Source organism: Manis javanica, chromosome 1 (genome assembly GCF_040802235.1).
Source record: "Manis javanica isolate MJ-LG chromosome 1, MJ_LKY, whole genome shotgun sequence".
In the NCBI taxonomy this organism is placed as follows: domain Eukaryota; kingdom Metazoa; phylum Chordata; class Mammalia; order Pholidota; family Manidae; genus Manis; species Manis javanica.
In genome coordinates, this window is record NC_133156.1 from 192,148,242 (window position 1) to 192,175,690 (window position 27,449).

Below are 27,449 nucleotides of genomic sequence, written 5' to 3' on the forward strand. Positions count from 1 at the left end.
ACCCCACAGGGTAGGGCTCAGTCCCACAAGACTGACCCTACTTCAGACATCATTCACAAGGACTAGCTCCCCAGGTTACTCATAACTTCTATACAACTTGGCTATAAATTGGAGCCTCCTGGACCCCCCTCCTCAGTTCCATGGCTCATTATTTACTTACTATTGTTGATTTATTACAAAGGGTATTTTAAAGCATACAAATGAACAGCTAGTTGAAGAGATACATAGGACAAGGTTTGGAAGGGCCCCGAGTGCCAGAGCTTCTGTCCCTGTGAAGTTGGGGTACACCACCCTCTTGGCACATTGGCACATTTACCAACCCAGAAGCTCTCTGAATCCCATACTTTGGCGATTTTTATGGAGGCTTCGTCATATAACCAGGATTGATTAACTCCACATCTCCTGAGAGTGGTGGGGCCCTGGGGAGGAGCAGTGTGGAATTCCCAGACTTCTTCATGGGTTGTTCTTTCTGGTGACCAGCCTCTGTCCGGGAGCCCACCAAAAGTTGCCTCATTAGAACAAAAAACACTCCTACCACTCAGGAAATTACAAAGGTCTTAGAGCTCTGCGACAGGAACTGGGGTCCAAGACAAAACATCAGGACAAAAGATTTTCTAGCACTAGTATTTTCAAGGGTCTTAGGAGCTCTGCATCAGAAACCAGGGGCAGAGACCGTGTATACATTTCTTATTATTTCACAGGGACTACTTAGGAAGTTGTTGCTGAGTGTAGGCAAACTGCAAGGGATTGTGTAGTACCCAGGGCTTGGAATAGCAGGTTCTGTTTCTACTCCTAGGCCTGTAGGGGCCGTGGGCCAGAGTAGTTACAGGAACCAAGAGACAGAAAGCTGTATGGGTAAGGTCCCTGAGAGGAGCAAAGACATTTGCAGTGACCCTGCTAGGAAACAGACACCTTGACCTGACCCCTTTGCACCTCCATCTTCTGCTGGTGCACTCCACTTTTGCTTGAACACACTGGAAGCCAGAGGGCAAAGCAGCCCTTAATGCAGTCCCTGGGTGTGAGTTCCCAGGCACGGGAGATCACACAGCAATGCCACCATATTGTTGAGTCGTGGTGCTGCTTCAGGATGGGTGTGCTTGTCCTGGCCTACTACAGCCACTGGAGCTACAGCCTAGAGGGCTCCTGCCTCCAACGTGCTAGCACCCACAGGTCCACTGGCTCCCACTTCGACACCTCCTCAGCCAATCTGTTTCTGAGAATGGCGGCTCTGATTTTGACAGCAGCCAGGGCCTCCTGAGAGCACCCATATGTGTTTCCTGCAGGCTATGGCAGGCTCCAGGGCCCAACTCTGGCCTCCTACAGTCCTCTGGGGTGGCCTGCAATTGGGTGGGCTTCCAATGGGGGTGGGGTCAGTTTGGATCCCAGTTCTTAGCTCTTTCCACAGTCTCTGAAAGTCCCAACCCCAGGCAGCCTGAAGGCCAAAAGCCTGAGATGCATGTTGGCCCTTCTTATTAAGAGGGTGTTCCTTCATGTATGGTGCTTTCCTTCCCTTCCCAAAGCTAAAGTCTCTGCTCTCCTGAGGCTACCAAGGCTGACTCTTGTCTCAGAAGCTCTATGTCACCACCAGCTGCTCCTGAAACAGACTCTTCCCCTCTGCCTGCAGAAACTATTCATAGGTCATTACTTACAGAGACATGCTGGAAGGGAAGACTAGGGGAGGAGTGATGAAGAGGGACTAGAGAACTAGATATATCTTCAGAGAGAAGCAACCTATACGCACATGGAGGTGCATGCAGATGTACATAGGGACAGAGATTCGTGGGTCTATATGATTTAATTGGGAATGTGGAGAGAGGATCGGGGGACAAATAGAAGTCCAGCACAGCAGATAACCCAGTGTTTTTGAAGATCTCTAAAATTCACCCCCCATTCCTCCTCCACTGACTTGGTCTTGAGATTTCACATATGGAGACTTTAAATAAGTGACTTATTGTAAAGTTATGGAAAATGCTAAACCTTTTCCTTTATTCCTTTCCCTCTGAGAGGACTGATTTCTCTCAGCCATTCAACTACAGCTGTTTGGCTGAAGTATGGGGGAATTCTATAATGTGGGAGATTAGCAGAATATCAGACATCACAAACTCAAATGCTCATGGTTGCCAGGCAGGTGATGGAAATCAGACCAAATAACATGTCGGTGGATGCAGTTGCAGGCAGCCAGTGGGTGATCTCTGGCTTGCTCTCCTAATGATATCTCCTTTCATCAGCCTTTAGTTAGTGGTGATGAGCAACCACAGTGCTGGCTAATCATTTCTGGATGCAGGATGGGGTTGATAAAAAACAGTCTATCCTATGCTGTTCAGAAAAGAATTTGTATAATTGATATACAAAAAGCTGCACATATGCATACACCCATGAAACCCACTGCCAGCAATAGACAAATTCATCACCTCCAAAAGTTTCCTTGTGCACCCCCCCTTTTTTTATTTGATATCATTAATCTACAATTACATGAGCAACATTATGGTTACTAGACACCCCCCATCATCAAGTCCCCACCACATACCCCATGCAGTCACTGTCATCAGTGTAGTAAGATGCTATAGAATCACTACTTGTCTTCTCGGTGTTGTAGAGCCCTCCCTGTGCACTCCCTCTACATTATGTCTGCTAATCATAATGCCCCTTTTTCCCCCTTGTCCCTCCCTTCCCACCCATCCTCCCCAATCCCTTTCCCTTTGGTAACTGTTAGTCCATTCTTGGGTTCTGTGAGTCTGCTGCTGTTTTGTTCCTTCAGTTTTTTTCTTTGTTCTTCTACTCCACATATGAGTGAAATCATTTGATACTTGTCTTTTCCTCCTTGGCTTATTTCACTGAGCATAATACCCTCTAGCTCCATCCATGTTGTTGGAAATGGTAGGATTTGTTTCTTGTGATGGCTGAATAATATTCCATTGTGTATATGTACCACTTCTTCTTGATACATTCATCTACTAATGGACACTTAGGTTGCTTCCATTTCTTGGTTACTGTAAATAGTGCTGCAATAAACATAGGGGTGCATATGTCTTTTTCAAACTCGGCTGCTGCATTCTTAGGGTAAATTCCCAGGAGTGGAATTCATGGGTCAAATGGTATTTCTATTTTTAGTTTTTTGAGGAACCTCCATACAGCTTTCCACAATGGTTGAACTAATTTACATTACCACCAGCAGCATAGAAGGGTTCCCCTTTCTCCACATCCTCACCAACATTTGTTGTTGTTTGTCTTTTGGATAGTGGCCATCTTACTGGTGTGAGGTGGTATCTCATTGTGGTTTTAATTTGCATTTCTCTGGTGATTAGCAATGTGGAGCATCTTTTCATGTGCCTGTTGGCCATCTGAATTTCTTCTTTGGAGAAGTGTCTGTTCAGCTCCTTTGCCCATTTTTTAATTGGATTACTTGCTTTCTGTTTGTTGAGGTGCATGAGCTCTTTATATATTTTGGATGTCAACCCTTTATCGGATATGCCATTTATGAATATATTCTGCCATACTGTAGGATGTCTTTTTGTTCTATTGATGGTGTCCTTTGCTGTACAGAGCTTTTCAGCTTGATATAGTCCCACTTACTCATTTTTGCTTTTGTTTTCCTTGCCTGGGGAGATATGTTCATGAAGAAGTCACTAATGTTTATGTCCAAGAGATTTTTGCCTATGTTTTTTTCTAAGAGTTTTATGGTTTTGTGACTTACATTCAGGTCTTTGATCCATTTTGAACTTACTTTTGTGTATAGGGTTAGACAATGATCCAGTTTCATTCTCTTACATGTAGCTGTCCAGTTTTGCCAGCACCATCTGTTGAAGAGACTGTCATTTCCCCATTGTATATCCATGGCTCCTTTATCATATATTAATTGACTGTATATGTTTGGGTTAATATCTGCATTCTCTGTTCTTTTCCACTGGTCTGTGGGTCTCTTCTTGTGCCAGTGCCAAATCGTCTTGATTACTGTGGCTTTGTAGTAGAGCTTGAAGTTGGGAAGTGAGATGCCCCCTGCTTTATTTTTTCTTCTCAGGATTGCTTTGGCTATTCGGGGTCTTTGGTGGTTCCATATGAATTTTAGAACTATGTGTTCCAGTTTGTTGAAGAATGCTGTTGGTATTTTGATAGGATTGCGCTGAATCTGTAGATTGCTTTAGGCAGGATGGCCATTTTGACAATATTAATTCTTCCTAGCCAAGAGCATGGGGTAAGTTTCCATTTGTTAGTGGCCCCTTTAATTTCTCTTAAGAGTGACTTGTAGTTTTCAGGGTATAGGTCTTTCACTTCCTTGGTTAGGTTTATTCCTAGGTATTTTATTCTTTTGGATGTAATTGTGAATGGAATTGTTTTCCTGATTTCTCTTTCTGCTAGCTCATCATTAGTGTATAGGAAAGCAACAGATTTCTGTGTATTAATTTTGTATCCTGCAACTTTGCTGAACTCAGATACTAGTTCTAGTAGTTTTGGAGTGGATTCCTTAAGGTTTTTTATGTACAATATCATGTCATCTGCAAATAGTGACAATTTGACTTCTTCTTTACCAGTTTGGATGCCTTGTATTTCTTTGTTTTGTCAAATTGCTGTGGCTAGGACTTCCAGTACTATATTGAATAACAGTGGGGAGAGTGGGCATCCTTGTCTTGTTCCCAATCTTAGGTGAAAAGCTTTCAGCTTCTCCCTGTTCAGTATGATGTTGGTGTGGGTTTTTCATATATGGCCTTTATTATGTTGAGGTACTTGCCCTCTATACCCATTCTTTTGAGAGTTTTTATCATGAATGGATGTTGAATTTTGTTGAATGGTCTTTCAGCATCTATGGAGATGATCATGTGCTTTTGTCCTTCTTTTTGTTGATGTGGTGGATGATGTTGATGGATTTTCAAATGTTGTACCATCCTTGCACCCCTGAGATAAATCCCACTTGATCACAGTGTATGACCCTCAGTGTATGACCCAAAATTTTTGAATTTTGTTTGCTAATATTTTGTTGAGTATTTTTGCATCTATGTTCATCAGGGATATTGGTCTGTAATTTTCTTTTTTTGTGGAGTCTTTGCCTGGTTTTGGTATTAGAGTGATACTGGCTTCATAGATTGAGTTTGGAAGTATTCCCTCCTCTTCAGTTTTTTGGAAAACTTCAAGGAGAATGGGTATGATGTCTTCTCTATATGTCTGATAAAATTCAGTGGTGAATCCATCTGGCCCAGGGGTTTTGTTTTTGGGTAGTTTTTTGATTATCGATTCAATTTTGTTTCTGGTAATTGGTCTGTTTAGATTTTCTGTTTCTTCCTGGGTCAATCTGGGAAGGTTGTATTTTTCTAGGAATTTGTCCATTTCTTCTAGGTTTTCCAGCTTGTTAGCATATAGATTTTCATAGTATTCTCTAAATAAAATTCTTTGTATTTCTGGGGGTCCATCATGATTTTTCCTTTCTCATTTCTGATTCTGTTTATGTGTATAGATTATCTTTTTCTCTTAATAAGACTGGGTAGGGGTTTGTCTATTTTGTTTATTGTCTCAGAGAACCAGCTCTTGGTTTCATTGATTTTTTCTATTGTTTTATTCTTCTCAATTTTATTTATTTCTTCTCTGATCTATATTATGTCCCTTCTTCTGCTAACTTTGGGCCTCATTTGTTCCTCTTTTTCCAGTTTCAATAATTGTGACTTTTGACTATTCATTTGGGATTGTTCTTCATTCTTTAAATAGGCCTGGATTGCTATAGACTTTCATCTTAGAACTGCCTTCACTGTGTCCCAGAGAAGTTGGGGCTTTGTGCTGTTGTTGTCATTTGTCTCCATATATTGCTTGATCTCTATTTTAATCTGGTCATTGATCCATTGATTACTTAGGAACATGTTCAGCCTCCATGTGTCTGTGAGCCTTTTTGTTTTCTTTGTACAATTTATTTCTGCTTTTATACCTTTGTAATCTGAGAAGTTGGTTGGTAGAATTTCAATCTTTTTGAATTTACTGAGGTTCTTTTTGTGGCCTAGTATGTGGTCTATTCTGGAAAATGTTCCATGTGAATTTGAGAAGAATGTGTATTCTACTGCTTTTGAGTATAGAGTTCTGTAGATGTCTGTTAGGTTCATCTGTTCTAGTGTGTTGTTCAGTGCCTCTGTGTCGTTATTTTCTGTCTGGCTGATCTGTCCTTTGCAGTGAGTGGTGTGTTGAAATCTCCTAAAATAAATGCATTGCATTGTATTTCCTCCTTTAGTTCTGTTAGTATTTGTTCCATATATGTCAGTGCTCCTGTGTTTGGTGCATATATATTTATAGTGGTTATATCCTTTTTTTGGACTGCCCCCTCTATCATTATGTAATGTACTTCTTTACCTCTTGTTACTTTCTTTCTTTTGAAGTCTATTTTGTCTGATACTAGTGCTGTAACACCTGCTTTTTTCTCTGTATTGTTTGCATGAAATATCTTTTTCCATCCCTTCACTTTAAGTCTGTGTATATCTTTGGGTTTGAGATGAGGCTCTTGTAGGCAGCATAGAGATGGGTCTTGCTTTTTTATCCATTCTATTACTCTGTGTCTTTTGATTGGTGTATTCAGTCCATTTACATTTAGGGTGATTATCGATAGATATGTACCTATTGCCCTATTGCCATTGCAGGCTTTGGATTCGTGGTTACCAAAGATTCAAGTGTAGCTTCCTTACTATCTAACCGTCTAACTTAACTCTCTTATTAAGCTATTATAAACACTGATGATTCTTTATTTCTCTCTCTTCTTATTCTTCCTCCTCCATTCTTTATATGTTAGGTGTTTTATTCTGTACTCTTTTGTGTTTCCTTTGACTGCTTTTGTGGGTAGCTGATTTTATTTTTTGCCTTTAGTTAGTATTTAGTTGCTCTGCTGTCTTTGCTGTGATTTTATTTTCTCTGGTGACATCTATTTAGCCTTAGGAGTGCTTCCATCTAGCGCAGTCCCTTTAAAATACCCTGTAGAGGTGGCTTGTGGGAGGCAAATTTTCTCAACTTTTGCTTATTTGGAAGTTGTTTAATCCCTCCTTCAAATTTAAATGGTAATCATGCTGGATACAGTATTCTTGGTTCAAGGCCCTTCTGTTTCATTGGATTAAATATATCATGACATTCTCTTCTGGCCTATAAGGTTTCTGCTGAGAAATCTGATGATAACCTGATGGGTTTTCCTTTGTAGGTGATCTTTTTTCTCTCTCTGGCTGCCTTTAGTACTCTGTCCTTGTCTTTGATGTTTGCCATTTTAATTATTATGTGTCTTGTTGTTGTCCTCCTTGGGTCCCTTGTATTGGGAGATCTGTGGGCTTCCATGGTCTGAGAGACTATTTCCTTACCCAGCTTGGGGAAGTTTTCATCAATTATTTCTTTAAAGGCACTTTCTATCCCTTTTTCTCTCTCTTCTTGTTCTGGTACCCCTATAATGCAAACATTGTTCCATTTAGATTGGTCACACATTTCTCTTAATATTCTTTCGTTCCTAGAGATCCTTTTATCTCTCTCTGCTTCAGCTTCTCTGTGTTCCTGTTCTCTGATTTCTATTCCATTAACAGTCTCTTGCACCTCATCCATTCTGCTCTTAAGACCTTCTATTGATTTTTTCATTTCTGTTATCTCCCTCTGGACTTCATCCCTTAGCTCTTGCATATTTCTCTGCAGTTCCATCAACATCGTTCTGACTTTTATTTTGAATTCTTTTTCAGGAAGGTTGGTTATATCTATTGCACCAGGCCCTCTCTCTGGGGTTGTCTGAGTGATTTTTGACTGGATCAGATTCTTCTGCCTTTTCATGATGATAGAAGTGGTCTCAGGCAGGTAGCGCATGTGTCAGGTGGAAGAACAAAGTCCCTTCCTACTTGTTGGTCACCTTGCCCTTCTCTGCTGCCTGTGCCATCTACCCGCACACTGAGAACAGTCTCTGGGATAATCTCCTGAGCTGCAATGGGTGGGGCACCCCTCGGGATAGCCTAGCGCACTGTGGGGCTTTACAAATGCGCTGAGTGTGTTCTCCTGTGCACCCCATCGTGCCTTCCAGATCTTGCTCTGGCTTCCACTGCATGTGCTAGTTATCTGCACACTGGGAGCAGACTCTGGGATAATCTCCTGAGCTGCCATGGGTGGGGAAGCCCTAGGGATAGCCTAGCACAGTGCGGGGGTTGGAAGACATGCCGGGTGTGTTCTCCTGTGAGAATGGTGCCCTTTCATGCCATCCGGACCTTGCTCTGGCTTCCTCTGTATGTCCCAGTTAGCTGCATGCTTGGAGGAGACTCTGTGTGGCTGCTGTGTGTGGGGCTGTTCTCCAGCTGCTCCACAGCTGTGGTGGGTCTGCTGGTTTGCTTGTAGCACTGGCCAGGGGGAAAGAATGGCAGGCTGCTTGACACCGTGAGGGACTTCAGGGCTGCTTTATCCCCCAGGGGGTTATGGGGCCTGAAGTTCCTCAAGATTCCCAGCCTGCTGGGCTGAGTGTGCTGGGATGATTTTGTCCAGCTGTTCAGCTCTTGTCCTTTTAAGACTTTTAAAAAGTGCCTGCTTTTCTTTTGTCCCAGGGGAGCCAGCTCTGGGCACCCTCTCACAGTCTCCATCTCAGATTTTACTTTTCCATTTCTCTAATATCCAGTACACCATGCTATGTGTCTGGGCTCCTGGTGCAGATTACTAGGGCTGGTTATTTAGTAGTCCTGTGCTTCCACTCCCTCCCTACTCTGATTCTCTTCCTCCCACCAGTGAGCTGTGGTGGGGGGAGTGCTTGGGTTCCTCTGGGTCACAGCTTTGTGTCTTACCTTTTTCATGAGACATTGAGTTCTCGCACATGTAGATGTAGCCTGGCTGTTATACTGTATCTTCGGGTCTCTCTTTTAGGAATAGTTGAACTTGTTGTATTTTCAAAAATATATATGGTTTTGGGAGGAGATTTCCACTGCCCTACTCAGGCCGCCATCTTGAGCCCCCTCTCCACCCCTGCATTTTTTATGATAAGAAAATTTAATATGAGGTCTACTTGTTTAAAATTATAAAGTGCACAATACTGCATTTTTAGCTATAGGCACTCTGTTGTGCAGCAGATCTTTAGAAGTTACTCATCTTGTATATCTGTAACTTTATACCAGTGAACAACTCCCCATTTTTCCCTCCTCCTTCCCCAGAAACCCCCATTCTACTACCTGCTGCTGTGAATTTGACTATTTTAGATACCTCACCTAAGTGGAATAAAACGATTTGTTCTTCTTTACTTGCTTATTTCCATAGCATAATGTCCTCCAGGTTCATTCATGTTGTCATATGGTGGGATTTCCTTCTTTTTTTAAGATTGAATTACATTCCACTGTATGTACATACCACATGTTCTCTACCCATTCATCTCTCAGGGGACATCCAGGTTGTTCTCACGTCCTGGCTGTGGTGAATGATGCTGCAGTGAATGTAGGAGTGCAGATAGCTTGTCAACGTCCTGATTTCCAGAGAACATTTTTTTTTTGAGAGGCCGTCTCTCATATCTATTTATCAAATGGTTGTTAATAACAATAAAATTCTGTATAGGGGGGTCAATGCTCAATGCACAATTATTAATCCATCTCAAGCCTAATTCTCGTCAGTCTCCAATCTTCTGAAGCATAATGAACAAGTTCTTACATGGTGAACAAATTCTTACATAGTGGATAAGTTCTTACATGGTGAACAGTACAAAGGCATTCATCACAGAAACTTTCGGTTTTGATCACGCATTATGAACTATAAACAATCAGGTCAAATATGAATATTCGTTTGATTTTTATACTTGATTTACATGTGGATCCCACATTTCTCCCTTTATTATTATTATTATTATTATTATTATTATTATTATTATTATTATTATTTTTAATAAAATGCTGAAGTGGTAGGTAGATGCAAGATAAAGGTAGAAAACATAGTTTAGTGTTGTAAGAGAGCAATTGTAGATGATCATGTGTGTGCCTGTAGACTATGTGCTAATCTGAGCTAGACAAGGGCAATAAAACATCCACGGATGCAGAAGCTTTCTCTCAAAACAGGGGGGGGGGTGCGGTGAGGTTCTAAGCTTCACCACTGTTGTTCCCTGATTTCTCACCTGATGGCCCCCCTGCTACTGTGCCTGTCTTAGGTTGTTCCTCCCTTGAGGAATCTTACCCATCTCCAGAGAACATATTTATCTAAAAGAATTGAGATGAAAAGAATTGTAATATTTTGTCAGCTTACTGATTCTTTGCCCTGCCCCCTCAATTCTGCTATTTATTTTGTTGGAGGTTTGTATCTTTTCAAATAATCAACTTTTGGGTTACTGATCCTCCGAATCATTTCTTTTTTCTCTTCTGTCTTTCAGTTTCTTCTCTTATCCTTACTGTCATCTCCTTTCTATGTTTTTATTGGCTTGTTCTGTTGCTATTTTCAACTTGTTAACTTGTGTTATTTAGGACATTAATTTTTAGTGTTTCTTTTCTAATATAAGCATTGTAGACCATAAATTTTCATTGAGTATCAATTTTGCTGTATCTCACAAGTTTTGTCATATTGTACTTTTATTATCACTCAGTTCTAAGTATGCTTTTCATTTAGGTTATGGTTTCTCCCTTGACCAATGAATTGTTAGAAAAGTGTTGTAAAACTTCTGAATATGAGGGCACATTGTTCTTTTTTGTGATTGAATCTAAACTTAATTGCATTATGGGTAGAGGTTTCTGTCTGTATGGTTGATACAGATTCTTTGCAATTGGTTGAGACTTGCCTTATACCCTGAAGCAGAAGTTCTCAAGGTGCAGTCTTCCTAAGACCCTATGAGGAGAGTTGCAAAATCAGTATTCTTTTTTATTTTTTTTAGCAAAGAGAAGTTAACAAAAAGTTACTATGAAGATTCAATCACTGTATGGTTAGTTTCCTCAGAGATGGGAAGGCAGGAGGTATCCACTGGCAAGAGAGACACTGAGAGATTTATGAGTTTCAAGATTTCAGCCTCCTCTAAATTCATCCAGATGTCTGTATGCCAATGTTCAGTTTCCTATTCCTTTTCTTCTTTGCTTTTATTTTTTAATTATTTTCATTTTATTATTATTAATCTACAATTACATGAAGAACATTATGGTTACTAGACTCCTCCCTTCACCAAGTCCCCCCCCACAAACCCCATTACAGTCACTGTCCATCAGCGTAGTAAGATGCTGTAGACTCACTACTTGTCTTCTCTGTGTTGTACAGGCCTCCCCATGTGCCCCCCCCCATTATACATGCTAATCATAAGGCCCCCTTTCTTTTTCCCTGCCCTTATCCCTACCGTCCCACCCCTCCTGCCCAGTCCCTTTCCCTTTAGTAACTGTTAGTCCATTCTTGGGTTCTGTGATTCTGCTGCTGTTTTGTTCCTTCAATTTTTCTTTGTTCTTATACTCCACGGATGAAATCATTTGGTGCTTGTCTTTCTCTGCCTGGCTTATTTCGCTGAGCATAATACCCTCTAGCTCCATCCATGTTGCTGCAAATGGTAGGATTTGTTTTCTTCTTATGGCTGAATAATATTCCTTTGTGTATATGTACTACTTCTTCATCTATTCACCTACTGATGGACACTTAGGTTGCTTCCATTTCTTGGCTATTGTAAATAGTGCTGTGATAAACATAGGGGTGCATCTGTCTTTTTCAAATTGGGTTGCTGCATTCCTAGGGTAAATTTCTAGGAGTGGAATTCCTAGGTCAAATGGTATTTCTATTTTGAGCTTTTTGAGGAACCTCCATACTGCTTTTCACAATGGTTGAACTAATTTGCATTCCAACCAGCAGTGTAGGAGGGTCCCCCTTTCTCCACAACCTTGCCAACATTTGTTGTTGTTTGTCTTTTGGATGACAGCTATCCTTACTGGTGTGAGGTGATATCTCATTGTGGTTTTAATTTGCATTTCTCTGATGACAAGCAATGTGGAGCATCTTTTCATGTGTCTGTTGGCCATCTGAATTTCTTCTTTGGAGAACTGTGTGTTCAGCTCCTCTGCCCATTTTTTAATTGGATTATTTGCTTTTTGTTTGTTGAGGTGCATGAGCTCTTCATATATTTTGGATGTCAACCCTTTATCAGATCTGTCATTTATGAATATATTCTCCCATACTGTAGGGTACATTTTTGTTCTATTGATGGTGTTCTTTGCTGTACAAAAGCTTTTCAGCTTGATATACTCCCACTTGTTCATTTTTGCTTTTGTTTCCCTTGCCCAGGGAGATTTGTTCATGAAGAAGTCACTCATGTTTATGTCCAAGAGATTTTTGCCTATGTTTTCTTCTAAGAGTTTTATGGGTTCATGACTTACATTCAGGTCTTTGATCCATTTCAAATTTACTTTTCTGTATGGGGTTAGACAGTGATCCAGTTTCATTCTCTTACATGTAGCTGTCCAGTTTTGCCAGCACCATCTGTTGAAGAGACTGTCATTTCCCCCTTGTATGTCCATGGCTCCTTTATCAAATATTAATTGACCATATATGTTTGGGTTAATGTGGAGTCTCTAATCTGTTCCACTGGTCTGTGGCTCTGTTATTGTGCCAGTACCAAACTATCTTGATTACTGTGGCTTTGTTGTAGAGCTTGAAGTTGGGGAGCGAGATCCCCCCTACTTTATTCTTCCTTCTCAGGATTGCTTTAGCTATTCAGGGTCTTTGGTGTTTCCATATGAATTTTTGAACTATTTGTTCTAGTTCATTGAAGAATGTTATTGGTAATTTGATAGGGATTGCATCAAATCTGTATATTGCTTTGGGCAGGATGGCCATTTTGACGATATTAATTCTTCCTAGCCAAGAGCATGGGATGAGTTTCCATTTGTTAGTGTCCTCTTTAATTTCTCTTAAGACTCTCTTATAGTTTTCAGGGTATAGGTCTTTCACTTCCTTGGTAAGGTTTATTCCTAAGTATTTTGTTCTTTCTGATGCAATTGTAAATGGAATTGTTTTCCTGATTTCTCTATCAGTTAATTGTTAGTGTATAGGAAAGCCACATATTTCTGTGTGTTGATTTTGTATCCTGCAACTTTTCTGTATTCCAATATCAGTTATAGTAGTTTTGGAGTGGAGTCTTTAGGGTTTTTTTTATGTATAATGTCATGTCATCTGCAAATAGTGACAGTTTAACTTCTTCTTTACCAATTTGGATTCCTTGTATTTCTTTGTTTTGTCTAATTGCCATGGCTAGGACCTCCAGTACTATGTTAAATAATAGTGGGGAGAGTGGGCATCCCTGTCTTGCTCCCAATCTCAGAGGGAAAGCTTTCAGCTTCTTGCTGTTCCGTATGATATTGGCTGTGGGTTTATCATATATGTCCTTTATTATGTTGAGGTACCTGCCCTCTATACCCATTTTGTTGAGAATTTTTATAATAAGTGGATGTTGAATTTTGTCTAATGCTTTTTCAGCATCTATGGAGATGATTATGTGGTTTTCATCCTTCTTTTTGTTTATGTGGTGGATGATGTTGATGGATTTTCCAATGTTGTACCATCATTCATCACTGGGATGAATCCCACTTGGTCATGGTGTATGATCCTTTTGGTGTATTTTTGAATTCAGTTTGCTAATATTTTGTTGAGTATTTTTGCGTCTACGTTCATGAGGGATATTGGTCTGTAATTTTCTTTTTTGGTGGGGTTTTTGCCTGGTTTTGGCATTGGGGTGATGTTGGCTTCTTAGAATGAGTTTGGGAGTATTCCCTCCTCTTCTATTTTTTGGGAAACTTGAAGGAGAATGGGTATTATATATTCTCTGTATGTCTTTTAAAATTCTGAGGTAAATCCATCTGGCCCAGGGGTTTTGTTCTTGGGTAGTTTTTTGATTGCCGCTTCAATTTCTTTGCTGGTAATTGGTTTGTTTAGATTTTGTGTTTCTTTCATGGTCAGTTTTGGAAGGTTGTATTTTTCTAGGAATTTGTCCATTTCTTCTAGGTTTTCCAGCTTCTTAGCATATAGGTTTTCATAGTAGTCTCTAATAATTCTTTGTATTTCTGTTGGGTCTGTTGTGATGTTTCCTTTCTCGTTTCTGGTTCTGTTATGTGTGTTGATTCTCTTTTTCTCTTAATAAGTCTGGCTAGAGATTTATCTATTTTGTTTGTTTTCTCAAAGAACCAGCTCTTGGTTTCATTGATTTTTTTATATTGTTTTATTCTTCTCAATTGTATTTATTTCTTCTGTAATCTTTATTATGTCCCTCCTTCTGCTGACTTTAGGCCTCATTTTTTCTTCTTTTTCCAATTTTGATAATTGTGACATTAGACTATTCATTTGGGATTGTTCTTCCTTCTTCAAGTGTGCCTGGATTGCTATATACTTTCCTCTTAAGACTGCTTTCGCTGCATCCCACAGAAGATGGGGCTTTGTGTTGTTGTTGTCATTTGTTTCCATATATTGCTGGATTTCCATTTTAATTTGGTCACTGATCCATTGACTATTTAGGAGCATGTTGTTAAGCCTCCATGTATTTGTGAGCCTTTTTGCTTTCTTTGTACAAATTATTTCTAGTTTTATACCTTTGTGGTCTGAAAAGTCAGTTGGTAGTATTTCAATCTTTTTTAATTTACTGAGGCTCTTTTTGTGTTCTAGTATGTGGTCTATTGTGGAGAATGTTCTATGTGCACTTAAGAAGAATGTGTATCCTGTTGCTTTTGGGTGTAGAGTTCTAAAGATGTCTATTAGATCCTATCTGTTCTAGTGTGTTGTTCAGTGCCTCTGTGTCCTTACTTATTTTCTGTCTGGTGGATCTTCCTTTGCAGTGAGTGGTGTGTTGAAGGCTCCTAAAATGAATGCATTGCATTCCATTTCCTCCTTTAATTCTGTTAGTATTTGTTTCACATATGCTGCTGCTCCTGTGTTGGGTGCATGTATATTTATGATGGTTATATCCTCTTGTTGGACTGAGCCCTTTACCATTATGTAATATCCTTCTTTATCTCTTGTTACGTTCTTTGTTTTGAAGTCTATTTTGTCTGATACGAGTACTGCAACACCTGCTTTTTTCTCCCTATTGTTTGCATGAAATATCTTTTTCCATTCCTTGACTTTTAGTCGGTGCATGTCTTTGGGTTTGAGGTGAGTCTCTTGTAAGCAACATATAGATGGGTCTTGTTTTTTTTTATCCATTCAGTGACTCTGTGTCTTTTGATTGGTGCATTCAGTCCATTTACATTTAGGGTGATTATTGATAGTTATGTACTTATTGCCATTTCAGGCTTTAGATTTGTGGTTACCAAAGGTTCCAGGTTACTTTCCTTACTATCTAAGAGTCTAACTTAACTCACTTAGTATGCTCTTACAAACACAATCTAAAGGTTCTTTTCTATTTCTCATCCTTTTTTTCCTCCTTCATTCTTTATATATTAGGTGTCAAATTCTGTACTTTTTGTCTATCCCTTGATTGACTTTGAGGATAGTTAATTTAATTTTGCATTTGCTTCATAATTAGTTCTTCTACCTTCTTTACTGTGGTTTTACTACCTCTGGTGACAGCTATTCAACCTTAGGAACACTTCCATCTATAGCAGTCCCTCCAAAATAGACTGTAGAGATGGTTTGTGGGAGGTAAATTCTCTCAGCTTTTGCTTATCTGGAAATTGTTTAATCCCTCATTCAAATTTAAATGATAACCTTGCTGGATAAAGTAATCTTGGTTCCAAGCCCTTCTGCTTCATGGCATTTAATACATCATGCCACTCCCTTCTGGCCTGTAAGGTTTCTGCTGAGAAGTCTGATGTTAGCCTGATGGGCTTTCCTTTGTATGTGATCTTATTTCTGTCTCTGGCTACTTTTAACAGTCTGTCCTTATCCTTGATCTTTCCCATTTTAATTACTATGTGTCTTGGTGTTGTCTTCCTTGGGTCCTTTATGTTTTTGGAGATCTATGGATCTCTATGGCATGAGAGACTTTCTCCTTCCCCAGATTGGGGAAGTTTTCAGCAACTACCTCCTCAAAGACACTTTCTATCCCTTTCTCTCTCTCTTATTCTTCTGGTATCCCTATAATGTGAATATTGTTCTGCTTGGATTGGTCACACAGTTCTCTCAATATTCTTTCATTTTTAGAGATCCTTTTTTCTCTCCATGCCTCAGCTTCTTTGTATTCCTCTTCTCTAGTTTCTATTTCACTTATTGTCTCCTCCACTGTATCCAACCTGCTTTTAATACCCTCCATCATGCTCTTCAACGATTGGATCTCCGACCTGAATTCATTCCTGAGTTCTTGGATGTCTTTCTATACACCTCCAATAGAATGTTGATGATTTTTATTTTGAACTCCCTTTCAGGAAGAGTCATGAGGTCCATATCATTTAAATCTTTCTCAGGAGTTGTATTAAGAATTTTACTCTGGACAAGGTTCCTTTGGCATTTCACGCTTGTATATGGCGCCCTCTAGTGTCCAGAAGCTCTATTCTGGAGCTGCTCAGACCCTGAAGCAATGTTGGGGGTCACAGGGGAGCGGTACTGGTGCCTGGGGGGAGGAAAGAGCCATTCCCTGCCTCCCGGCTGCTGTGCCTGTCTCCACTGCCTGAGCCAGTGGGCCAGACACACAGGTATAAGTTTTTTTCCCAGAGCAGCCGGATATGGATCCCTACTTTCCACAAGCAGCCAGAATCCCAGTCTCCCCAGGAACTCTGCCTGTATTAACTTTCCAACCCAGTAGTCATGCGAGTCTCATGAAAGCACCATGAAATGTAGGTTTGTGCTCCCAGAGCAGATCTCCAGAGCTAGGTATTCAGCAGTCCCAAGCCTTCCACTCCCTTCCTGCTCCGTTTCTCTTCCTCCTGCCAGTGAACTGGGGTTGGGGAAGGGCTCGGGTCCCACAGAGCCACAGCTCTGGTATGTTACCCCCTTCAGTGAGGTCTGCTCTTTTCTCCAGGTGTGTGCAGTCTGATGCCGTCCTCTTTCCTGTTGCTCTCTCAGGATTAGTTGCACCAGCTATATTTTCTAATTGTATCCAGTTTTAGGAGGAAGTCTCTGTCTCTCCTCTCACGCCACCATCTTTAATCCATTGAAATCAGGATTCTTTTCATCACCATGCTGGGTTAGAGTTTGCCTTTCTCAGTGTGTTGCTATTTGCACTGGTGGTGGGTAAAAGTGCTGGTGGCCAAGCATGCTTCCAGGCAGTGGCATCAAACTGTACTTGTAGGCATTGTATTCTCTGCCACCACAAACTTGCAGGGAGAAAACAAAGCTGTTTTCACTTAGGATGGCCCTGGTGAAGCAGTAAAAGAAAATTATAGACTTTTCATTAGTCTTGAACCTTGAGAACACATCTTTTTATTATTCTGTTTGGCAAACTGGAAAGGACAGACAGTGCTCTTGCTGCTTTCTGAAGTATGATGGTTGCCTGTGGAAAAGCACCTTGTGATCATTGAGTTGAGAGAAGAATCAGCTTTTCTTTTCCCCCTTGCAACACTTTCTTTTTTATGGGTGAGAATGACTGACCAACAAACCTTGGCTATTCAGACTTTGGTATTTGGCAGATAATTTCTTGAAAATGTTTGTAGGAGACCTATTGTTTTGAGGAAAACTGCTGACAATAACTGTCAGTGACAAAATTTGTGCTTTACAGTGAAAATTCAAATTTAGGAAATCTTGTAACTGACTGTAAGCTTGACAGCTTTTTTCGGTGTGATTAAAAAATACATATTGTATAGTGAAATATGTCAACATTTGGAAGGTCTGCATAACTCAGTGTACCATTATTTTCCAAACAATCAATGAACGATGTTCAAAATTATGTGCAAGCAAAAGATTGACTCAAAGTGCAAAATAGGCTGATGGATTTTAATGTAACAGAAAGCATAAAGTACATTGATATGGTTTCAGATTTCACATTCAACTAGCCTTTAAGAAATTATTACTTGTTGAAGTTTGGCATAGTATCAGGGAAGAGCATCCACAATAATCTGAAAACCCTATTAAAATATTCCTCCCTTTTCTTGCCACATATCCACATGACAATGCCTTTCAGCCAAACACCCCCAAGAACAGAGTTGTAGTTGAACAAGTTGGGTTAATTATTTAATTCAGGGAAGGAGAATATACACTGTAGGGAGCTGTCTGGTGTCTTGATGATGGCTTTAGAAAAGATAGGATTTGGGTTTGTCTTAGGTGATTTCTGGGGAGGGTTTCAGAAAGTAGACCTTTATTCTGAATTGGATGCTGTCAGGAAGCAGGGGTAATTCTATGATTGGATTTCTTAATAAATCTTATGGACAGTTTAGTGGTTGAATGGTGGCCCCCAAAATATTGCCCATAAATCTTACCCCAAACCTGTAATAACCCCAATATTAGATTATTTGAAAAAAGGGTCTTTGCAGACATAAATAAATTAAAGATCTCCCGATGAGGTCATCCTGGATTATCCAAGTGTGTCCTAATGCCAGGACAGGTGCCCTTATAGAAAAAGGCAGGGGGACATTTGAGATAGACACAGAGAAGGAGCCATAGGAAGACAGGAGCAGACACTGGAGTGATGTGACTACAGACCAAGGAACTCCAAGAGGAACCAGAGGCCATAAGAGAGAAGGAAGGTTCTCTCTAGAGCTTTAGGGCTGTCAACATCTTAACTTCTCATTTCTGACTCCAGAACTGTGAGAGAATAAATTTCTGTTGCTTTAAGCCACCAAGTTTGTGGTAGTTTGTTACAGCAGCTGCAGGAAACTAATACTGAAGGTCAGATTAGCTCAATGCTGAAGCTGTAATTAGTAAAGAAGCAGCAGTTTCTCAAATTAGCCAGAACAGAGGGATGTTTTGTGGCTTGGATGAGTTCATGGTCTTGATTTTGTCTTGGTCCCTCGTGGTCATAGAGTGGCCCTGTCTGATACGGATGTGCTGTGACATCGCTCCCGTTCAGCGGGAGACCACCAGGGCCAGCTGTGAGTGCCTGGCCAGCTCCGAGAGACACCAAGGCCTTGCTGGCCCTCAGGGACTCCCTTTCTCTTTCTTATGTGTGAGGCTGGACTTCCTTCACAGACTCTGACCAAAACAACCTATCACAGCAGTTGGAATGTGGACACTGTTAGGAGAATCCAGCTGTTTTTTTTTCTTTTATTAAGCCAGACATTAAAGAGATTTGCCAAAATGTAAAACAATGCCATTGTCCTAATTTAAGAAAAGCCATTTTTCATAAAAATGTTTATGTTGACATACAATGGGGTTATTGTTATCTAAAATAAATATCTGTATTTATTAAGTTAATAAATATATAAAACATCTTCTGGTTTTAATTTCTAATACAGTAAACACTGGTAAGTAAACAAAAGCTCTTTGGAGTCTTCAGTAATATTTAAGAATATAAAAGGGTCTTGAGACCAAAAATGCCAAAACTCACTGGCCTAAGTCATTATTAATTTTTGTAAATGTACCATATAATTACTGAGGACAGGATTCCATATTTATCTACTTAATCAAATTTGCTAAATATGTTCTCATCATGTGTTTCTTTACTAATTTTTTGAATGCCTGATCTATCAATAATTTGGAGAGGTGAATTGAAATTTCCTACTTTGATGTTTAACTTGCCAATTTCTCCCTGTAGTTCTATTAATTTTAATATATTTTACAGGTGTTTGATAAGGCAGACTGTCTGGCTTGCTATCTGTGTGATCTAGGGCAATTTACTCATCCCATCTGGGCTTTATTTTTCTCATTTATAATATGTGAATAATAATAGCACTATTCATATATTTTTTATCAATAAATATTTGCTATTGATATCTTTACTAGTGGGGATTAGTGTTAGAGCAGGAAAGGAAAACAGCTGGATTTATCCAGTTGTGCTTTTGGTCAGGGAAAGGTTGTGGGAGAAACATAAGTGGATAAGGATAAGAAGGTGGAAAAAGTAATAGTGGCAGTTAGGCTATATAGGAAAAGAAGAGACATGCCTAAACTATGGAGAGAAGAGGCAGTGGACATTTTAATGAGGTTGAAGGAAGAGTATGGTGAGGGGTGCTCCTGATGAGCCATAAATATGATCACTAGGGTAAGTTTGAGATCCAGTGTGAGGTCCCAGGTGTGAGTGGGATGAGGGGAAAGGGTAATAGACTGGTTAGCTGAGTGATTGCTGAAGCCGCACAGAGCAAGGATGGTGCTGGATGGAAAGGAGAGCCCAAAGTCTCCCATACCGGCTTGGCCAGCAGTAGAACAACAGATTACACTTGAGCTGCAGGATTTGGCACAAATCTAAAAGCAGAAGAAGTGAGGCTCTGAGAGTACAGTTGGAAGCTGAGTGAATGCCAACACTGCTTATGGTACTAGAGACTTTGGAGAGCCAACATCTTCACTGGAGGCAGATGAAGGGTAACCATAACTTCTTCAGGAGGGCCAGCTTTCATGGCAAGAGGATGGAGGGGCTTCCTGGGGTTTGGGGCATTTGAAAATACTGGGGAATGCATTTACTAAGGAATAGGGCATAGTGTAAAGCTTGAGGGAGGGAAAAGTGAGCCAGTGGGTCAAAAGAAAGAAAACACAAGGGCTTTCCATCTGGAGCCATGGCCAAAGATGAGAAGGGTATAAGGCATGCTGGGACTGACCAGCTCCATGTGTGCAAATAATATTATAGACAATGAAACCCAGAATAAGACCCCAAATAGTGTCAGTTTTGATTACCATAAGTTTGTAGCATAGCTTGAAGTCAGGGAGCATAATACCCCAGCTTTGTTGTTCTTCCTCAGGATTGCTTTGGTTTTGTGGGATCTTTTGTGGCTCCATGTGAAGATTAAATGTTCAACCATTGAACAAATTCATTGAAAAATGCTGTTGGAATTTTGATAGGGATTGCATTGAATTTGTAAATTGCTTTGGGCAAGATGGTCATTTTGACAATTCTTTCTATCCATGAGTAAGGGATATATTTCCATTTCCTTGTGTTTTAAGTTCTCTTATGAGTGTCTTATAGTTTTCAGAATACTGGTCTTTTACCAGCTTGGGTGGGTTTATTCCTAAGTATTTTATTCTTTTTGATGCAATTGTAAATGGAATTGTTTTCCTGATTTCTCTTTCTGCTGGTTTATTGTTAGTATATAGGAACACAACAGATTTCTATGTGTTAATTTTGTATCCTACAACTTTGCTGAATCCAATTATTAGTTAATAGTTTTTTGGTGGACTCTTCAGGAATTTCTATAAATAATATCATGTCACCTGCAAATAGTGACAGTTTTACTTCTTCTTTACCAATGTGGATGCCTTCTATTTCTTTTTCTTGTCTTATTTCCATGGCCAGAACTTCCAGTACTAACTATATAACAGTTTTGAAGTCTATTTTGTCTGATGTAAGTACTGCTACTCTTGCTTTTTTTCCCTACTATTTGCATTAATATCTTTTTCCATCCCTTCAATTTCAGCCTGTGTATATCTTCCCATCTGAAATGAGTCTCTTGTAGGCAGCATATAGATGGGTCTTGTTTTTTTAATCCATTCTGCCACTCTGTGTCTTTTGATTGGTGCATTCAGTCCATTTACATTTAAGGTAATTATTGATAGGTATGTGCTTATTGCCATTTTATTGTTTTCTGGTTGTTTTTGTAGTTCCTCTCTGTTCCTTTCTTCCTCTCATATACTTTGCTCTTGTTATTTGATGTTTTTCTTTAGTGTTATGATTGGATTTCTCTTTCTAAATTTTTTTGTGTTTCTATTATAGGCTTTAGGTTTCTGGTTACTGTAAGGCTCGTGGATAGCTTCCTAACTATGTAATAGTCTATATTAAGTTGATGATTGTTCTATTTCAAACACAGTCTAAAAGTACTTCTCTTTTTTCTTTTTTTCTTTTTCCTCTTCCATAATTTACATAATGGATGTCATAATATGCATTTTTTGCATATAACTTCAGAAGTTTTATGTATAGTTGGTTTTACTACTTCTGTTTTGTTTTAATTTCATACTTGCTTGATAAGTAATTGTTTACTACCTTTACTGTGGGTTTATTTTCACTGGTGAAAACTATTTAGGCTTACGATCATTTCCATCTATTGAATTCCCTTTAACATATCTTGTAATGCCAGTTTAATTATTATAAATTCCATCAGCCTTTGTTTATCTTAGAAATGTTTACTCTCTCCTTCAAATTTGAATAATAATCTTGTTGGGTAGAGAATTCTTGGTTGAAGGTCCTTCTGTTTCAATACATTAAATATTCCATTCCACTCCCTTCTGGCCTATAAAGTTTCTGCTGAGAAGTCTGCTGATAGCCTAATGGGGTTTCCCTTATAAGTTATCTTTTTTCTCTCTTTGGCTACTTTCAACACCCTCTCCTTATCCTTAATCTCTGTCATTTTAATTGTTATATGTCTTGGTGTTATCTTCCTGGGATTCCTTTTGTTAGGGGCTCTTTGTTCTTCCATGATCTGGGTGTCTATTTCCTTCCTTAGATAGGGGAAGTTTTCAACAATTATTTCCTCAAAGAGACTTCCTATCCCTTTGTCTCTCTCTTCTTCTTCTGGTACCCCTGTTATGTGAATATTGTTTTGTTTGGAGTTCTCACACAGCTCTCTTAACATTTTTTCATTCCTAGAGATTCTTTTCCTCTCTGTTCCTCAACTTCATTGTTCTCCTGTTCTCTAATTTCCATCTCATTGATTGTTTCCTCTACTTGCAGCAATTTATTATTCATTCCCTCCATTGCATGTTTCATTTCAGTTGCGTGTTCTTCAGCTCTGAGCATCTCTTTTTCAACTCTTCTATCTCTTTGTTGAAGTCCTCCCTGAGATTTTCAATACTTTTATGCAGATCAGTGAGCATATTTATGACTGTTACTCTGAAGTCTTTACAAGAAGATTGGTAATCTCCATTTCATTTAGAGTTCTTTCTGGTGTCTTATTCTGTAGTTTTGTTTAGGATATATTTCTCTGCCTTCTCATTTTATTAGGGTTTTTGTGTTTCTTCCTTTGTGTTAGATAGATCTGCTATGCTTCCTGGTCTAGAGAGTAATGGCTTTATGAAGAAAGCATCCTCTGTGGTGCCCATAAGCTCAAGACTCTTTATTCTCCAGTGCCTGGTTTTCCTTGTAGTGGAGCCCCAGTTGCTGTCAGTGGGCTATGGGTGGGGTCACCTTTCTGTCTGTCTGCCAGCAGTCACCTATCTCAGTCCCCCATGGCAGCCTCAGCTGCCTTTTGTGGGTGGCTTGTGGGATCATTATGGGCAGGGCTGCTCCTAGCCTGCCCTGCAGTGATGGCTGCAGTGCTGGGCTAGAGGGGTTGGTGGGGTGACCCAACAGCTCTGGGGCAGGCCCAGCAGCAATTTGCACTTTGGCCCCACTAACATGATCATGGAGGGCCAAACAGGTGTGCAGTCACATCATATGGCAGCAGTATAAGGGTACCCCACACCTGGCTGAGCTGCCCCTAAAAAGAAAGGAGCACTTGATGCTGGCTCCCACAGGCTCTTTCCCAGTTGGGCTGAGACAGAGCCGAGAAACCTGGGAAAGCTCCCTCTACCTGCCATGCAGCAAAGTCTGATGGTGCTGGATCAAGTGAGCCTTGGGGCTGGGCTGCCTATGGGGAGGATGGAGCTTCTGGGGCTTCTGTGAGCACATGACCAGATGTGCTGAGGGAGGGCTGGGAAAGCATCATCCATCTGCCCTTTCTCCCATGGAGAGAGCTCCATCTAACCCTCTCCCCTCTGGCACCCCTCCCACTGCTGGCAAATCTTTCAGACTGCCACGTCTGTTTTTGGTCTTAGTGGGACCAGTGGAATGTGCCTGTCCTCCACAAGTGGCTGGAGTCTCAGCCTCTCATAGTGTTCCAACTGTCCCTGGTGTCTAGTCCTGCTAATCATCAGAACCAAATGCAATGTGGACTCGTGTTCCCACAGCAGATCTCCAGGGTCAGGTGTGCAGAGTTCCTGAGCTCTTCTTCCCCTACCTGCTCCCTTCTTCTTTCTCCCACCTGTGGGCTGGATGCAGGAAGGGCTGAGGTCGAGATCAGCTGGACCTCTGCCACTGTGCCCTTCTCTGTGTGGTCTTCTCTTCTTCACTAGGTGTAGGTAGCCTGTTCTGCAGTCTTCAGGCTGTTTTCAGGGTTAGTTGTATTTGCTGTAGTTGCTTCCTTGATGTGTATGTGGGAGGAGGTTTCCACCTTGCCTTCCTACTCCATCTTTTTCCCTCGTCCCAAAAGAGAACTTTCTAAATGAGTGGTGCCCAGCTGTAGAATAATCTGTCCCACAGAAGTACATTCTCCATCATAATTTTTTTTGGTTTGTTTTAAAATAAGTTGTTTGGACATTCAGGGTAACTGAGGAGAATTGGTCTGCATGACTTAAATTACTAATGAAAAAAAATCTTAGATTTTTGAGTATAGTATTTGGCCATGTCTCCCTCTAGTGGCCATTATGCAGAATTAACAAAAATAAATTCAAAATCTCAAACCCAAAGGCTAAGGTTTGTGGCTTTCACAATATCCTAAATTCTGTGTTACGGTCAATTCTGCATGAAATCCAGATATTCACTTAGTGTTTGAATCACACTGATGATTTTTCTAAATGTGAAAGTGCCTACATCAGGAAGATGTCATTGGCTAGTAGTCTTCAGTGCCAGGTGAGATCTAGGGATGCAGTGTAGGACAAATTAGATTCCTGCCTTCATGGGGCTTGCATTCCAGTGTGGAGAGATGGAACATAATCACAATAAATAATGAAGTTGCAGCCTCTGATGAGTGCTATGGAGGAAATAGAATGCTGTGATAAGGACTAAGGAGGATGACCTACTTTGGACTAGGGTGGTTGGGGAAGACTTCTTTTAAGAGGTGAAAGTTAAGATGAGAAAAAGTGGAAGAAAATTCTGGCAGGGAAGACAAGTGGAAAGGCCCTGTGATGGGAAAGAGCTTGGCCTGCTCCTGTTGCTAACAGAAGACTGGTAAAACTAGAACATACATTGTGTTGTGGCTGCTGGAGATGACAGGGGTCACATTATGCGAGCCCTGTAGGCCATGGGAAATTCACAATGACAACTTTTATCCTATCTTAAAAGCTTTTCTTCATATTACAAATTAATTTTGTTGAAATTATCTGTACCTGATTTTGCTTCTAAATAAATAGAAATCAGTAGAAGAAATACATGAAAATGTGAATCTGATTTTATATCCACTGATTTGATCTGCTGGCTCATCAGATTTTCTTGGCATGGAACATTCGTTCTGTACGGGCATTTGGTGGTGAATTGAAGCAGGATATTGAATTGAAAATAGCAGGTTCTTTATTGAAGGACATTTCTGCTTACATAGGACATTGTTCTCTTGAAGGAAGTGAACATCACATTCAAGGCCCTTACTGCCTCCTGGGGAAGAATTAGAGAGGGCTTTCTCTTTTCATGAAAACAACTTCTGTATTTGAACTACCTCATCCAAATAGATGACTTATCAGAATTAGCCCAAGTCCCAAAGTATTACAATTCTGTAGTGTGAAAATGTGAAAAACTTAACATTATTTCTACTTTGTCAAGGAAATTCAGAAAAGAGTTAAAGATTTAAAGCTCAATGTAGACTAGTCAGCCTTTTTTGATCTAAGTGTTTCTTACTTTGAGGAGCATGGTGGGAAATGAGGAAGACGAGTGCTATGCAAAGGCACACTGTTAATAAAAGGGAAAAGCTCAGTGCCACTTCATGGTTGGCAAGTGGTGTGCATGCAGCCAGTGGGCCCACTTTGCTGCGTGATGTGGACCCATTGTGTGGTTGGCCAAGGAGATGGCCTTGCCTACTTGTGTACCAGCCCCCCAAGTGCTAAGGGATCACACTAACAGGTGATGATACAAGTCACTTCAAAGACAGTGCAAGATATGTGAATATGTTGGTTTTTCAGTCAGAAAATACAATACTGGACTCTAGTTTTGAAACAGGCATCTGTAAGACTTGTACTTGGCTAGAAGGAGGAAGGGAAGTGGGAGAGAAGAGGCATACGACTGAACCCCCAAAGGTGAATTGACATGAGGAAAAGAACATCAGGGTTATCTACTACCCCCACCACCAAAATACCTCCCTTGGTACAGGGAGTGGGATCAGTAGTTTTACAACTGTAGACCTTCCAATTCTTTGTGCTTCTTTCCCATATCCTCTTTCATAATTGCCCTGCTTCCACTCTTTATTAATAAGAAAAAGGCATACTCCTTCTTTACATTGTAATGGCAAGGATCTGTGTCATCACCCTAAACTGCTTGGGTTGCCCAAAGGTCCTTTTCTTTCATACTAAATACACAAATTGGCATCCTAATGTACATGGAATTATTTTTAAATTTTATGTGTAATTTAAAAAATATTTCCAAAAGCCAAGCATGAAGTATACAATACATTCACACATTTGCTGACAAAAAATTATGACTTTTATCCTACTCCTTGCTTTAAAAAGCTCTATTATTTTAGTGACATCTTACGCTGCATTATTATAAATTGGGCATGAGGCAGCATATAGATTTACTCATTTTAAATATTTTAATATAATAAATTATTAAAATCTACATCATTTTGATCTTGACCTGATGATTTTCATTAATTTAGCATAAAGATGTATTCACTAATTTATTTCTAATAATTTATTTTCTGATATTCCTTAAAATGTGTAAAGGACACATTTACTTGAATTCAAACACTTAAGTTTCTCTTCGCTCCCCCTCCTGACTCTTATGCTGTTGTTTTAATGTATTTTAATTCTCCATATATTTCACACCACGTAAGATACAGCTTGAAATACTTAATGTCCATGTTCACCCTTTACCCATATATTTACCCTTTCTAATGCACTTCACTCCTCTCTGCATCCATCAGGGATTGTTCTCTCTTCTCAAGTGCAGGTATGGTGGTGACAAATCTCTCCATTCTTGTTTTTCTGGAAAATGTCTTTATTTTGCTTTCATTTGGAAGAAATGTTTTTCCTGGGCATAGATTTCTAGGTTGGCAGGTATTTTTTTCAACATTTATAAAGGTATCTTTCTATTGACCCCTGGTTTCAATTGTTTCTGTTGAGAAGTCAGCCAACAGTATTGTTAGTGCAGCTTTGAAGGTGATGTCTCTTTTCTCTCTGGTTGCTTTCAGGTAGAAATGATTCTCTTTATCTTTGGTTTTCTTCAATTTTACTCTGATGTATCTAAGTGTGTGCTTTAATAGTTATGTTTTTTAAATTTTTATTTGTTCTATTGAACTTTATAATATTCTTGAATCTATTAACTAATGTTTTCATTAGTTTTAGAAAATTCTGAGGGGTAGGTATCCAGGTGTTCAGTATGTTATTCTATGCTCTTTACTATTTGTTTCAAATACTTCAAAAAGAATTTTTTAAAGTAAAATAATAGGTCCTAACTCAGTGTTTACCTAGGTGCCTACTGCTGCTTATTCCCTTAGTTTGCTCCTCACTCTTAAATTCCTGGCTTTCTATTTTGATTCCCTAATTTATTGCTTTAACAATAAGATTTTGAAATGTTTTGCTCATGAACAAATCTGAGAATTCCTGCCCCAAATTCAGAAGCTTGAAATATATCCAAATGGCCAACATGA

At 39.8% G+C, this 27,449-nt stretch overlaps 1 long non-coding RNA gene across 2 annotated transcripts in view; it reads left to right on the forward strand.

Moving 5' to 3' along the window:
* The window catches only part of LOC140843419 (uncharacterized), a 128,539-nt gene that overhangs the window by 28,262 nt on the left and 72,828 nt on the right, over positions 1 to 27,449 (forward strand). The window lies entirely within an intron of this gene.